The sequence below is a fragment of the Syngnathus leptorhynchus genome, unplaced genomic scaffold, assembly GCF_054491065.1.
Source record: "Syngnathus leptorhynchus isolate UIUO unplaced genomic scaffold, UIUO_Slep HiC_scaffold_53, whole genome shotgun sequence".
NCBI lineage: Eukaryota > Metazoa > Chordata > Actinopteri > Syngnathiformes > Syngnathidae > Syngnathus > Syngnathus leptorhynchus.
Window position 1 is genome coordinate 250001 of NW_028232020.1, and position 15000 is coordinate 265000.

Genomic DNA, 15000 nt, shown 5'->3' on the forward strand with positions numbered 1-15000 from the left:
GCGGGGCGGCGCGGGGAGCGCACGCTCACGCGGCGGCCGGGGCGCTAGAGTGCGACCCGCAGTGGGTAGGAACCGTCCACCCGACGTCGGACGAGCCGAGGCCGATGGAGGCCCTACCAAGGCGGGTCATGAGTGCCAGTCGGTCAGTTGGGTGAGGGGGTACTCGGAGGCCCGCCGGGAGCAGACGGGCGACCGGGGATGGGGGGCGTACGCGGGCGGGCGCCGGGAGAAGACGGCCCGTCCGGGGTCGAATCTCGGCCTGTGTTTTCGGAGCCGGCCGGGCATCACGCTCCCTCCTTGGATGGACAACATTCGTAGTTGACACTTTGTGTCATTTTATCCGAGCGGGCGGGCGCCTCGAGAGGCGGACCGTCCGGGGCGACTCTCGGCCTGTGTTTAAGGAGCCGGCCGGGCATCACGCTCCTTCCTTGGATGGACAACATTCGCAGTTGACACTTTGTGTCATTTTATCCGAGCAGACGGGCGCCGCGAGGCGGACCGTCCGGGGCGACTCTCGGCCTGTGTTTTCGGAGCCGGCCGGGCATCACGCTCCCTCCTTGGATGGACAACATTCGTAGTTGACACTTTGTGTCATTTTATCCGAGCAGACGGGCGCCGCGAGGCGACCGTCCGGGGCGACTCTCGGCCTGTGTTTAAGGAGCCGGCCGGGCATCACGCTCCTTCCTTGGATGGACAACATTCGTAGTTGACACTTTGTGTCATTTTATCCGAGCGGGCGGGCGCCGCGAGGCGGACCGTCCGGGGCGACTCTCGGCCTGTGTTTTCGGAGCCGGCCGGGCATCACGCTCCCTCCTTGGATGGACAACATTCGTAGTTGACACTTTGTGTCATTTTATCCGAGCGGGCGGGCGCCTCGAGAGGCGGACCGTCCGGGGCGACTCTCGGCCTGTGTTTTCGGAGCCGGCCGGGCATCACGCTCCCTCCTTGGATGGACAACATTCGTAGTTGACACTTTGTGTCATTTTATCCGAGCGGGCGGGCGCCTCGAGAGGCGGACCGTCCGGGGCGACTCTCGGCCTGTGTTTTCGGAGCCGGCCGGGCCTCACGCTCCCTCCTTGGATGGACAACATTCGTAGTTGACACTTTGTGTCATTTTATCCGAGCGGGCGGGCGCCGCGAGGCGGACCGTCCGGGGCGACTCTCGGCCTGTGTTTAAGGAGCCGGCCGGGCATCACGCTCCTTCCTTGGATGGACAACATTCGCAGTTGACACTTTGTGTCATTTTATCCGAGCAGACGGGCGCCGCGAGGCGGACCGTCCGGGGCGACTCTCGGCCTGTGTTTTCGGAGCCGGCCGGGCATCACGCTCCCTCCTTGGATGGACAACATTCGTAGTTGACACTTTGTGTCATTTTATCCGAGCAGACGGGCGCCGCGAGGCGACCGTCCGGGGCGACTCTCGGCCTGTGTTTAAGGAGCCGGCCGGGCATCACGCTCCTTCCTTGGATGGACAACATTCGTAGTTGACACTTTGTGTCATTTTATCCGAGCGGGCGGGCGCCGCGAGGCGGACCGTCCGGGGCGACTCTCGGCCTGTGTTTAAGGAGCCGGCCGGGCATCACGCTCCTTCCTTGGATGGACAACATTCGCAGTTGACACTTTGTGTCATTTTATCCGAGCAGACGGGCGCCGCGAGGCGGACCGTCCGGGGCGACTCTCGGCCTGTGTTTTCGGAGCCGGCCGGGCATCACGCTCCCTCCTTGGATGGACAACATTCGTAGTTGACACTTTGTGTCATTTTATCCGAGCAGACGGGCGCCGCGAGGCGGACCGTCCGGGGCGACTCTCGGCCTGTGTTTAAGGAGCCGGCCGGGCATCACGCTCCTTCCTTGGATGGACAACATTCGTAGTTGACACTTTGTGTCATTTTATCCGAGCGGGCGGGCGCCGCGAGGCGGACCGTCCGGGGCGACTCTCGGCCTGTGTTTAAGGAGCCGGCCGGGCATCACGCTCCTTCCTTGGATGGACAACATTCGCAGTTGACACTTTGTGTCATTTTATCCGAGCAGACGGGCGCCGCGAGGCGGACCGTCCGGGGCGACTCTCGGCCTGTGTTTAAGGAGCCGGCCGGGCATCACGCTCCTTCCTTGGATGGACAACATTAGTAGTTGACACTTTGTGTCATTTTATCCGAGCGGGCGGGCGCCGCGAGGCGGACCGTCCGGGGCGACTCTCGGCCTGTGTTTAAGGAGCCGGCCGGGCATCACGCTCCTTCCTTGGATGGACAACATTCGCAGTTGACACTTTGTGTCATTTTGTTCGGCCTGTGTTTAAGGAGGCGGCCGTCCTCCACTCGGTCCGTGTTTAAGGAGCGACACTCGCGCTCCGGTTCGGCCTGTATTTAGGGAGGCGGCCGTCCTCCGCTTGGTCTGTGTTAAGGGCGACACTCGGTCCATGTTTGAGGAGCCTGGCCCTGACGCTCCTCTCCGGCCTGTGTTTAAGGAGGCGGCCGTCCTCCCCTTGGTCTGTGTTAAGGGCGACACTCGGTCCATGTTTGAGGAGCCTGGCCCTGACGCTCCTCTCCGGCCTGTGTTTAAGGAGGCGGCCGTCCTCCCCTTGGTCTGTGTTAAGGGCGACACTCGGTCCATGTTTGAGGAGCCTGGCCCTGACGCTCCTCTCCGGCCTGTGTTTAAGGAGGCGGCCGTCCTCCCCTTGGTCTGTGTTAAGGGCGACACTCGGTCCATGTTTGAGGAGCCTGGCCCTGACGCTCCTCTCCGGCCTGTGTTTAAGGAGGCGGCCGTCCTCCCCTTGGTCTGTGTTAAGGGCGACACTCGGTCCATGTTTGAGGAGCCTGGCCCTGACGCTCCTCTCCGGCCTGTGTTTAAGGAGGCGGCCGTCCTCCCCTTGGTCTGTGTTAAGGGCGACACTCGGTCCGTGTTTAAGGAGCGGCCCTCGCGCTCCGGTTCGGCCTGTATTTAGGGAGGCGGCCGTCCTCCGCTTGGTCTGTGTTAAGGGCGACACTCGGTCCGTGTTTAAGGAGCCGGCCCTGACGCTCCTCTTCGGCCTGTGTTTAAGGAGGCGGCCGTCCTCCACTTCCTTCCATGCACCACCACATTCGCAGTTGACACTTTGCCATTTTTTCAGAGAGGTGACACTTAGTCGTTTTTTCGAAAGTTGACACTTAGTCGTTTTTTCGAAAGTTGACACTTTGCCGTTTTTTCAGAGAGGTGACACTTAGCCGTTTTTTCGAAAGTTGACACTTAGCCGTTTTTTCGAAAGTTGACACTTAGCCGTTTTTTCGAAAGTTGACACTTAGCCGTTTTTTCGAAAGTTGACACTTAGTCACTTTTTCGCCACAGTGACACCTCCAGCGCGTGCCACGGCGCTTTTCAGGTCTTCTATCCGACCTTGTGCTGTCGAGGACGGCGTGTCCGACGCCGTGGGGAGACCAGCACCATCTCCTCCATACTCGTAAACGGGGTGCTTTGGAAAACGGGGGGAAAGTCGATGAGTACACTGACTACTGGGACCATTTCATTGTACTCTGGCGCACCTGAAGACCAAAAAAGGTACTGCACCTTAGCCCGGGTACCTCACCCCCTGGTACCTCGAGGAGAACTTAGAAAAATTTCGACAAATTTTTGGTGAGCTCCAGGGAGAGAGGCTGATTTTTCGCTTTTTGAGGCCGACCGCCGAACCGGCGCGGGGCGGACTCACAAGCCCCGCAGAGCCGTGGGCACTTAGTCGTTTTTTCAGAGAGGCGACACTTAGTCGTTTTTTCAGAGGCGACACTTAGTCGTTTTTTCGAAAGTTGACACTTAGCCGTTTTTTCGAAAGTCGACACTTAGCCGTTTTTTTGGAAAGTTGACACTTAGTCGTTTTTTCGAAAGTTGACACTTAGTCGTTTTTTCGCCACAATTGGCTCTGAGCTCCAGGGGGAGAGCCTGGTTTTGCCTTATTTCAGGCCGGCTGGGGAACCGGCGCGGGTCGGATGCACGAGCCCGGCAGAGCCGTGGGCACTTAGAAAATTTTCGCCGATTAAGCTGGGACCTCCAGGCGGAGACCGGCATTCCTCGTCCTCGGGGTTCGACCCAGGAACCGGCGCTGGGCAGACGCCGTAGCCACGCAGAGCCGTGGGCACTTAGAAAATATTCGCCAAGTTGGCTCTGAGCTCCAGGCGGAGAGGCTGGTTTTGCCTTATTTCAGGCCGGCTGGGGAACCGGCGCGGGTCGGATGCACGAGCCCGCAGAGCCGTGGGCACTTTGCCATTTTCTCAGAGTCGACACTTAGTCGTTTTTTCAGAGAGGCGACACTCTGTCGTTTTTTCGAAAGTTGACACTTTGCCGTTTTTTCAGAGAGGCGACACTTAGCCGTTTTTTCGAAAGTTGACACTTAGCCGTTTTTTCGAAAGTCGACACTTAGCCGTTTTTTCAGAGATGTGACACTTTGCCGTTTTTTCGAAAGTCGACACTTAGCCGTTTTTTCAGAGATGTGACACTTAGAAACTTTTTGCCAAGTTGGCTGTGAGCTCCAGGAGGAGACCGTTATTTTTCGTCATTCGAGGCCGACTGCGGAACCGGCGCTGGGCGGACGCCAAAGCTCGGCAGGGCCGTGGGCACTTAGAAACTTTTTGCCAAGTTGGCTGTGAGCTCCAGGAGGAGACCGTTATTTTTCGTCATTCGAGGCCGACTGCGGAACCGGCGCTGAGCGGACGCCAAAGCTCGGCAGGGCCGTGGGCACTTAGAAACTTTTTGCCAAGTTGGCTGTGAGCTCCAGGAGGAGACCGTTATTTTTCGTCATTCGAGGCCGACTGCGGAACCGGCGCTGGGCGGACGCCAAAGCTCGGCAGGGCCGTGGGCACTTAGAAACTTTTGGCCAAGTTGGCTGTGAGCTCCAGGAGGAGACCGTTATTTTTCGTCATTCGAGGCCGACTGCGGAACCGGCGCTGGGCGGACGCCAAAGCTCGGCAGGGCCGTGGGCACTTAGAAACTTTTTGCCAAGTTGGCTGTGAGCTCCAGGAGGAGACCGTCATTTTTCGTCATTCGAGGCCGACTGCGGAACCGGCGCTGGGCGGACGCCAAAGCTCGGCAGGGCCGTGGGCACTTAGAAACTTTTTGCCAAGTTGGCTGTGAGCTCCAGGAGGAGACCGTCATTTTTCGTCATTCGAGGCCGACTGCGGAACCGGCGCTGAGCGGACGCCAAAGCTCGGCAGGGCCGTGGGCACTTAGAAACTTTTTGCCAAGTTGGCTGTGAGCTCCAGGAGGAGACCGTTATTTTTCGTCATTCGAGGCCGACTGCGGAACCGGCGCTGGGCGGACGCCAAAGCTCGGCAGGGCCGTGGGCACTTAGAAACTTTTGGCCAAGTTGGCTGTGAGCTCCAGGAGGAGACCGTTATTTTTCGTCATTCGAGGCCGACTGCGGAACCGGCGCTGGGCGGACGCCAAAGCTCGGCAGGGCCGTGGGCACTTAGAAACTTTTTGCCAAGTTGGCTGTGAGCTCCAGGAGGAGACCGTCATTTTTCGTCATTCGAGGCCGACTGCGGAACCGGCGCTGGGCGGACGCCAAAGCTCGGCAGGGCCGTGGGCACTTAGAAACTTTTTGCCAAGTTGGCTGTGAGCTCCAGGAGGAGACCGTCATTTTTCGTCATTCGAGGCCGGCTGCAGAACCGGCGCGGGTCGGATGCACGAGCCCGCAGAGCCGTGGGCACTTTGCCACTTTTTCGCCACAATTGGCTGTGAGCTCCAGGAGGAGACCGTTATTTTTCGTCATTCTAGGCCGGTTGCAGAACCGGCGCGGCTCGGATGCACGAGCCCGCAGAGCCGTGGGCACTTAGAAAATTTTCAGAGAGGCGACACTTTGCCATTTTTTCAGAGAGGTGACACTTAGTCGTTTTTTCGAAAGTTGACACTTAGCCGTTTTTTCGAAAGTTGACACTTAGCCGTTTTTTCGAAAGTTGACACTTAGTCGTTTTTTCGCCACAGTGCCCACCTCCAGCGCGTGCCACGGCGCTTTCCAGGTCTTCTATCCGACCTTGTGCTGTCGAGGACGGCGTGTCCGACGCCGTGGGGAGACCAGCACCATCTCCTCCATACTCGTAAACGAGGTGCTTTGGAAAACGGGGGGAAAGTCGATGAGTACACTGACTACTGGGACCATTTCATTGTACTCTGGCGCACCTGAAGACCAAAAAAGGTACTGCATCTTAGCCCGGGTACCTCACCCCCTGGTACCTCGAGGAGAACTTAGAAAAATTTCGACAAATTTTTGGTGAGCTCCAGGGAGAGAGGCTGATTTTTCGCTTTTTGAGGCCGACCGCCGAACCGGCGCGGGGCGGACTCACAAGCCCCGCAGAGCCGTGGGCACTTAGTCGTTTTTTCGAAAGTTGACACTTAGCCGTTTTTTCGAAAGTTGACACTTAGCCGTTTTTTCGAAAGTCGACACTTAGCCGTTTTTTCGAAAGTTGACACTTAGTCGTTTTTTCGCCGATTTTGCTGGGACCTCCAGGCGAGGACCGGCGTTTTTCGTCTTCCGGGTCCGACCCGGGAACCAGCGCCGAGCGGACACATTCGCTCGCTAGTGCCGTTGGCACTTAGAAAATTTTTCGTTTGTCATGAGCTCCGGGCGGAGACCGGCGTTTTTCGTCTTCCGGGTTCGACCCGGGAACCAGCGCCGAGCGGACACATTCGCTCGCTAGTGCCGTTGGCACTTAGAAAATTTTTTGTTTGTCATGAGCTCCGGGCGGAGACCGGCGTTTTTCGTCTTCCGGGTCCGACCCGGGAACCAGCGCCGAGCGGACACATTCGCTCGCTAGTGCCGTTGGCACTTAGAAAATTTTTCGTTTGTCATGAGCTCCGGGCGGAGACCGGCGTTTTTCGTCTTCCGGGTTCGACCCGGGAACCAGCGCCGAGCGGACACATTCGCTCGCTAGTGCCGTTGGCACTTAGAAAATTTTTCGTTTGTCATGAGCTCCGGGCGGAGACCGGCGTTTTTCGTCTTCCGGGTCCGACCCGGGAACCAGCGCCGAGCGGACACATTCGCTCGCTAGTGCCGTTGGCACTTAGAAAATTTTTCGTTTGTCATGAGCTCCGGGCGAGGACCGGCGTTTTTCGTCTTCCGGGTTCGACCCGGGAACCAGCGCCGAGCGTACACATTCGCTCGCTAGTGCCGTTGGCACTTAGAAAATTTTTCGTTTGTCATGAGCTCCGGGCGAGGACCGGCGTTTTTCGTCTTCCGGGTTCGACCCGGGAACCAGCGCCGAGCGGACACATTCGCTCGCTAGTGCCGTTGGCACTTAGAAAATTTTTCGTTTGTCATGAGCTCCGGGCGAGGACCGGCGTTTTTCGTCTTCCGGGTTCGACCCGGGAACCAGCGCCGAGCGGACACATTCGCTCGCTAGTGCCGTTGGCACTTAGAAAATTTTTCGTTTGTCATGAGCTCCGGGCGGAGACCGGCATTTTTCGTCATTCGAGGCCGACGGGGGAACCAGCCGGAGCGGACACGTTTGCTCGGAAGAGCCGTTGGCACTTAGAAAAAATTCCGTGTCTCGTGAGCTCCAGGGGGGACAGGCTGGTTTTATTCATCCGTAGCCGACATGGGAACCAGCGCGGAGCGGATTGGTGTTGCGCTGCCATATACCTCATCTCTCTCAGGAGTCCCCCCCTTATACGTGCCGATGGTGTTTTGGAAAACGGGGGGTAACTGGATGAGTACACTGACTAGGGGGACCAGTACACTATGAGCCCCTGGTACCTAAAATGGAAGTATAGAGGCCGACTTTCGGGCAAGATCACGCCGGGTTAGGCTTCCAGGACCTCGGCGAAGCAATTTTAACGGGTTGCCCGGTTCTTTTTTGAACCAGCCCGGTTCTTTTTTTTATCCAGCCCGGTTCTTTTTACACTTCCAGCTGGAGCTCGGGAGCGGCTTTTTGCACAAGATCACGCCGTGTTAGGCTTCCAGGACCTCGGCTAAGCAATTTTAACGGGTCGCCCGGTTCTTTTTTGATCCAGCCCGGTTCTTTTTTTTATCCAGCCCGGTTCTTTTTACACTTCCAGCTGGAGCTCGGGAGCGGCTTTTTGCACAAGAACACGCCGTGTTAGGCTTCCAGGACCTCGGCTAAGCAATTTTAACGGGTCGCCCGGTTCTTTTTTGATCCAGCCCGGTTCTTTTTTGATCCAGCCCGGTTCTTTTTACACTTCCAGCTGGAGCTCGGGAGCGGCTTTTTGCACAAGATCACGCCGTGTTAGGCTTCCAGGACCTCGGCTAAGCAATTTTAACGGGTCGCCCGGTTCTTTTTTGATCCAGCCCGGTTCTTTTTTTTATCCAGCCCGGTTCTTTTTACACTTCCAGCTGGAGCTCGGGAGCGGCTTTTTGCACAAGAACACGCCGTGTTAGGCTTCCAGGACCTCGGCTAAGCAATTTTAACGGGTCGCCCGGTTCTTTTTTGATCCAGCCCGGTTCTTTTTTTATCCAGCCTGGTTCTTTTTACACTTCCAGCTGGAGCTCGGGAGCGGCTTTTTGCACAAGATCACGCCGTGTTAGGCTTCCAGGACCTCGGCTAAGCAATTTTAACGGGTCGCCCGGTTCTTTTTTTGATCCAGCCCGGTTCTTTTTTTATCCAGCCCGGTTCTTTTTACACTTCCAGCTGGAGCTCGGGAGCGGCTTTTTGCACAAGAACACGCCGTGTTAGGCTTCCAGGACCTCGGCTAAGCAATTTTAACGGGTCGCCCGGTTCTTTTTTTTATCCAGCCCGGTTCTTTTTTTATCCAGCCCGGTTCTTTTTACACTTCCAGCTGAAGCTCGGGAGCGGCTTTTTGCACAAGAACACGCCGTGTTAGGCTTCCAGGACCTCGGCTAAGCAATTTTAACGGGTCGCCCGGTTCTTTTTTTATCCAGCCCGGTTCTTTTTTTTATCCAGCCTGGTTCTTTTTACACTTCCAGCTGGAGCTCGGGAGCGGCTTTTTGCACAAGATCACGCCGGGTTAGGCTTCCAGGACCTCGGCTAAGCAATTTTACCGGGCCGCCCGGTTCTTTTTTTGAACCAGCCCGGTTCTTTTTCCACTTCCAGCTGGAGCTCAGCAGCGGCTTTTTGCACAAGATCACGCCGGGTTAGGCTTCCAGGACCTCGGCTAAGCACTTCTAACGGGTCGCCCGGTTCTTTTTTTGAACCAGCCCGGTTCTTTTTACACTTCCAGCTGGAGCTCAGCAGCGGCTTTTTGCACAAGATCACGCCGGGTTAGGGTTCCAGGACCTCGGCTAAGCAATTTTAACGGGCCGCCCGGTTCTTTTTTTGAACCAGCCCGGTTCTTTTTACACTTCCAGCTGGAGCTCGGGAGCGGCTTTTTGCACAAGATCACGCCGGGTTAGGCTTCCAGAGCCCCGGCTAAGCAATTTTACCGGGCCGCCCGGTTCTTTTTTTGAACCAGCCCGGTTCTTTTTACACTTCCAGCTGGAGCTCGGGAGCGGCTTTTTGCACAAGATCACGCCGTGTTAGGCTTCCAGGACCTCGGCTAAGCAATTTTAACGGGTCGCCCGGTTCTTTTTTGATCCAGCCCGGTTCTTTTTCCACTTCCAGCTGGAGCTCAGCAGCGGCTTTTTGCACAAGATCACGCCGGGTTAGGCTTCCAGGACCTCGGCTAAGCACTTCTAACGGGCCCTGGTCCACCCCTGCCAGTGCATTTCAAAACTTGGCATTAATTTCGACCTAAGAGACGAAGTCTGATTTTTTTCTACCACTTGGGCGGCCTTTTTGCACCCAGAACACCCGCACCGGCACCATAAATTCGAAGGGTGCCGAGTGCGTCGGCGCAGATTCTGCGACGGAGTGACACTTCCCTCTTGTGGACATTCGGCGGTAGGTGAAATGCGCACTCGGTCTTCTCTTTTCTTTTCCTTCCAGTGAAACTTTGGCAACATTCTGCGAGCTGCTGGCTTCCAGAACCTCGGCCAAGCAGGTGGAGGATTTTTTTCCACTTCCAGCTGGAGGTGAGGAGGGACTTTTTGGGCAAGATCACGCCGACTTAGCAAGCAAGGTGGAAGTGCCAGCATGCTCCGTGGCTGGAAGTGTGGATGTGCCAGCACCCTCCCTGCCTATGGAAGTGTGGAGCTCCAGCACCCTCCCTGCCTATGGAAGTGTGGAGCTCCAGCACCCTCCCTGCCTATGGAAGTGTGGAGCTCCAGCACCCTCCCTGCCTATGGAAGTGTGGAGCTCCAGCACCCTCCCTGCCTATGGAAGTGTGGAGCTCCAGCACCCTCCCTGCCTATGGAAGTGTGGAGCTCCAGCACCCTCCCTGCCTATGGAAGTGTGGAGCTCCAGCACCCTCCCTGCCTATGGAAGTGTGGAGCTCCAGCACCCTCCCTGCCTATGGAAGTGTGGAGCTCCAGCACCCTCCCTGCCTATGGAAGTGTGGAGCTCCAGCACCCTCCCTGCCTATGGAAGTGTGGAGCTCCAGCACCCTCCCTGCCTATGGAAGTGTGGAGCTCCAGCACCCTCCCTGCCTATGGAAGTGTGGAGCTCCAGCACCCTCCCTGCCTATGGAAGTGTGGAGCTCCAGCACCCTCCCTGCCTATGGAAGTGTGGAGCTCCAGCACCCTCCCTGCCTATGGAAGTGTGGAGCTCCAGCACCCTCCCTGCCTATGGAAGTGTGGAGCTCCAGCACCCTCCCTGCCTATGGAAGTGTGGAGCTCCAGCACCCTCCCTGCCTATGGAAGTGTGGAGCTCCAGCACCCTCCCTGCCTATGGAAGTGTGGAGCTCCAGCACCCTCCCTGCCTATGGAAGTGTGGAGCTCCAGCACCCTCCCTGCCTATGGAAGTGTGGAGCTCCAGCACCCCCCGTGGCTATGGAAGTGTGGAGCTCCAGCACCCTCCCTGCCTATGGAAGTGTGGAGCTCCAGCACCCTCCCTGCCTATGGAAGTGTGGAGCTCCAGCACCCTCCCTGCCTATGGAAGTGTGGAGCTCCAGCACCCTCCCTGCCTATGGAAGTGTGGAGCTCCAGCACCCCCCGTGGCTATGGAAGTGTGGAGCTCCAGCACCCTCCGTGCCTGGAGCTATGGAGCTATGGAGCTATGGAAGTATGGAGCTATGGAGCTCTGGAGCTATGGAAGTATGGAGCTATGGAGCTCTGGAGGTATGGAGGTATGGTGCTATGGAGCTCTGAAGCTATGGAGCTATGGAGCTCTGGTGCTCTGCAGCTATGGAAGTATGGAGGTATGGAGCTATGGAAGTATGGAGCTATGGAGCTCTGGAGGTATGGAGGTATGGTGCTATGGAGCTCTGGAGCTATGGAGCTATGGAGCTATGGAGCTCTGGGGCTATGGAAGTATGGAGCTATGGAGCTCTGGAGCTATGGAGCTCTGGGGCTCTGGAGCTCTGGAGCTCTGGAGCTATGGAGCCACCAGCCAGCACCCTCCGTGGCTCAACCACGCCGGCCCAGAGTTCCAGCCGCTCGGCTTCACTCTCTCAAAAGCCCCGCCTGGAGCTCCCCAGCCCACCCCTGGTACCTCAACTACCGAGGCCAGCCGCTCGACCAGGCCGGCCCAGAGTTCCAGCCGCTCGGATAAGCTCTGTCACTCTCCCGCTAAGCAGCCACCGGTAACGGGGAAATGTCGCCGCCTTGTGGACACGCCGTTGTAAATGAATGGGCTTTCGCACTTAGTGCAATTTTCGCCAGCTCCGTGGCTGCAAGTATGGAGCTATGGAGCTATGGAGCCACCAGACAGGCTGGAGCTCTGGAGCTATGGAGCTCTGGAGCTCTGGAGCTATGGAGCTATGGAGCTCTGGGGCTATGGAGCTATGGAGCTATGGAGCTATGGAAGTATGGAGCTATGGAGCTCTGGAGCTATGGAAGTATGGAAGTATGGAGCTATGGAGCTATGGAAGTATGGAGCTATGGAGCTATGGAGCTCTGGAGGTATGGAGGTATGGTGCTATGGAGCTCTGGAGCTATGGAGCTATGGAGCTATGGAGCTATGGAGCTCTGGAGCTATGGAAGTATGGAGCGCTGGAGCTCTGGAGCTATGGAGCTCTGGGGCTCTGGAGCTCTGGAGCTATGGAAGTATGGAGCTATGGAAGTATGGAGCTATGGAGCTATGGATCTATGGAAGTATGGAGTTATGGAGCTCTGGAGCTCTGGAGCTATGGAGCTATGGAGCTATGGAAGTCTGGAGCTATGGAAGTATGGAGCTATGGAAGTATGGAGCTATGGAGCTATGGAGCTATGGAGCTATGGAGCTATGGAGCCACCAGCCAGCACCCTCCGTGGCTCAACCACGCCGGCCCAGAGTTCCAGCCGCTCGGCTTCACTCTCTCACAAGCCCCGCCTGGAGCTCCCAAGCCCGCCCCTGGTACCTCAACTACCGAGGCCAGCCGCTCGACCAGGCCGGCCCAGAGTTCCAGCCGCTCGGCTTCACTCTCTCACAAGACCCGCCTGGAGCTCCCCGGCCCACCCCTGGTACCTCAACTACCGAGGCCAGCCGCTCGACCAGGCCGGCCGAGAGTTCCAGCCGCTCGGCTTCACTCTCTCACAAGACCCGCCTGGAGCTCCCCGGCCCACCCCTGGTACCTCAACTACCGAGGCCAGCCGCTCGACCACGCCGGCGCAGAGTTCCAGCCGCTCGGATGAGCTCTGCCACTCTCCCGCCGCGCAGCCACCGGTAACGGGGAAATGTCGCCGCCTTGTGGACACGCCCTTGTAAATGAATGGGCTTTCGCACTTAGTGCAATTTTCGCCAACTCTCTGACTGGAGCTATGGAAGTATGGAGCTATGGAGCTCTGGAGCTATGGAGCTATGGAGCTATGGAGCTATGGAGCTCTGGGGCTATGGAAGTATGGAGCTATGGAGCTATGGAGCTATGGAGCTATGGAGCTATGGAGCTCTGGAGCTCTGGAGCTATGGAGCTATGGAAGTAGGGAGCTATGGAGCTATGGATGTATGGAGCTATGGAGCCACCAGCCAGCCAGGCTGGAGCTATGGAAGTATGGAGCCATGGAGCTCTGGAGCTATGGAAGTATGGAGCTATGGAGCTATGGAGCTATGGAGCTCTGGAGCTATGGAGCTCTGGAGCTATGGAGCTCTGGTGCTATGGAGCTATGGAGCTCTGGTGCTATGGAGCTATGGAGCTCTGGTGCTATGGAGCTACGGAGGTATGGAGCTCTGGAGGTATGGAGCTCTGGAGGTATGGAGCTATGGAGCCCTGGAGCTCTGGAGGTATGGAGCTATGGTGCTATGGAGCTCTGGTGCTATGGAGCTCTGGTGCTATGGAGCTCTGGAGCTCTGGAGGTATGGAGCTATGGAGCCCTGGAGCTCTGGAGGTATGGAGCTATGGTGCTATGGAGCTCTGAAGCCATGGAGCTCTGGTGCTATGGAGCTATGGAGCTCTGGAGGTATGGAGCTCTGGTGCTATGGAGCTCTGGTGCTATGGAGCTATGGAGCTCTGGTGCTATGGAGCTATGGAGCTCTGGTGCTATGGAGCTATGGAGCTCTGGTGCTATGGAGCTATGGAGCCCTGGAGCTATGGAGCCCTGGAGCTATGGAGCTATGGAGCTCTGGTGCTATGGAGCTATGGAGCTCTGGTGCTATGGAGCTATGGAGCTCTGGTGCTATGGAGCTCTGGAGCTCTGGTGCTATGGAGCTATGGAGCTCTGGTGCTATGGAGCTATGGAGCTCTGGAGGTATGGAGCTATGGAGGTATGGAGCCACCAGCCAGCACCCTCCGAGGCTGGATCAATGGAAGTGTTTTAGGTACCAGGCAACCAAAGGGCCGAGGCCTCACGCTCGACCACGCCGGCGCAGAGTTCCAGCCGCTCGGATAAGCTCTGTCACTCACCCGCCGCGCAGCCACCGGTAACGGGGAAATGTCGCCGCCTTGTGGACACGCCGTTGTAAATGAATGGGCTTTCGCACTTAGTGCAATTTTCGCCAACTCTCTGACTGGAGCTATGGAAGTATGGAGCTATGGAGCCACCAGCCACCCAGGCTGGAGCTATGGAGCTCTGGAGGTATGGAGCTCTGGTGCTATGGAAGTATGGAGCTATGGAGCTATGGAGCTCTGGAAGTATGGAGCTATGGAGCTCTGGTGCTATGGAGCTATGGAGCTCTGGTGCTATGGAGCTATGGAGCTCTGGTGCTATGGAGCTATGGAGCTCTGGTGCTATGGAGCTATGGAGCCCTGGAGCTATGGAGCCCTGGAGCTATGGAGCTATGGAGCTCTGGTGCTATGGAGCTATGGAGCTCTGGTGCTATGGAGCTATGGAGCTCTGGTGCTATGGAGCTATGGAGCTCTGGTGCTATGGAGCTATGGAGCTATGGTGCTATGGAGCTCTGGAGCTCTGGAGGTATGGAGCTATGGAGGTATGGAGCCACCAGCCAGCACCCTCCGAGGCTGGATCAATGGAAGTGTTTTAGGTACCAGGCAGCCAAAGGGCCGAGGCCTCACGCTCGACCACGCCGGCGCAGAGTTCCAGCCGCTCGGATAAGCTCTGTCACTCACCCGCCGCGCAGCCACCGGTAACGGGGAAATGTCGCCGCCTTGTGGACACGCCGTTGTAAATGAATGGGCTTTCGCACTTAGTGCAATTTTCGCCAACTCTCTGACTGGAGCTATGGAAGTATGGAGCTATGGAGCCACCAGCCACCCAGGCTGGAGCTATGGAGCTCTGGAGGTATGGAGCTCTGGTGCTATGGAAGTATGGAGCTATGGAGCTATGGAAGTATGGCGCTATGGAGCTATGGAGCTCTGGAAGTATGGAGCTATGGAGCTATGGAGCTCTGGAGGTATGGAGCTATGGAGCCCTGGAGCCCTGGAGCTATGGAGCCCTGGAGCTATGGAGCTATGGAGCCCTGGAGCTATGGAGCCCTGGAGCTATGGAGCTATGGAGCTCTGGTGCTATGGAGCTATGGAGCTCTGGTGCTATGGAGCTATGGAGCTCTGGTGCTATGGAGCTATGGAGCTCTGGTGCTATGGAGCTATGGAGCTCTGGTGCTATGGAGCTATGGAGCTCTGGTGCTATGGAGCTATGGAGCTCTGGTGCTATGGAGCTATGG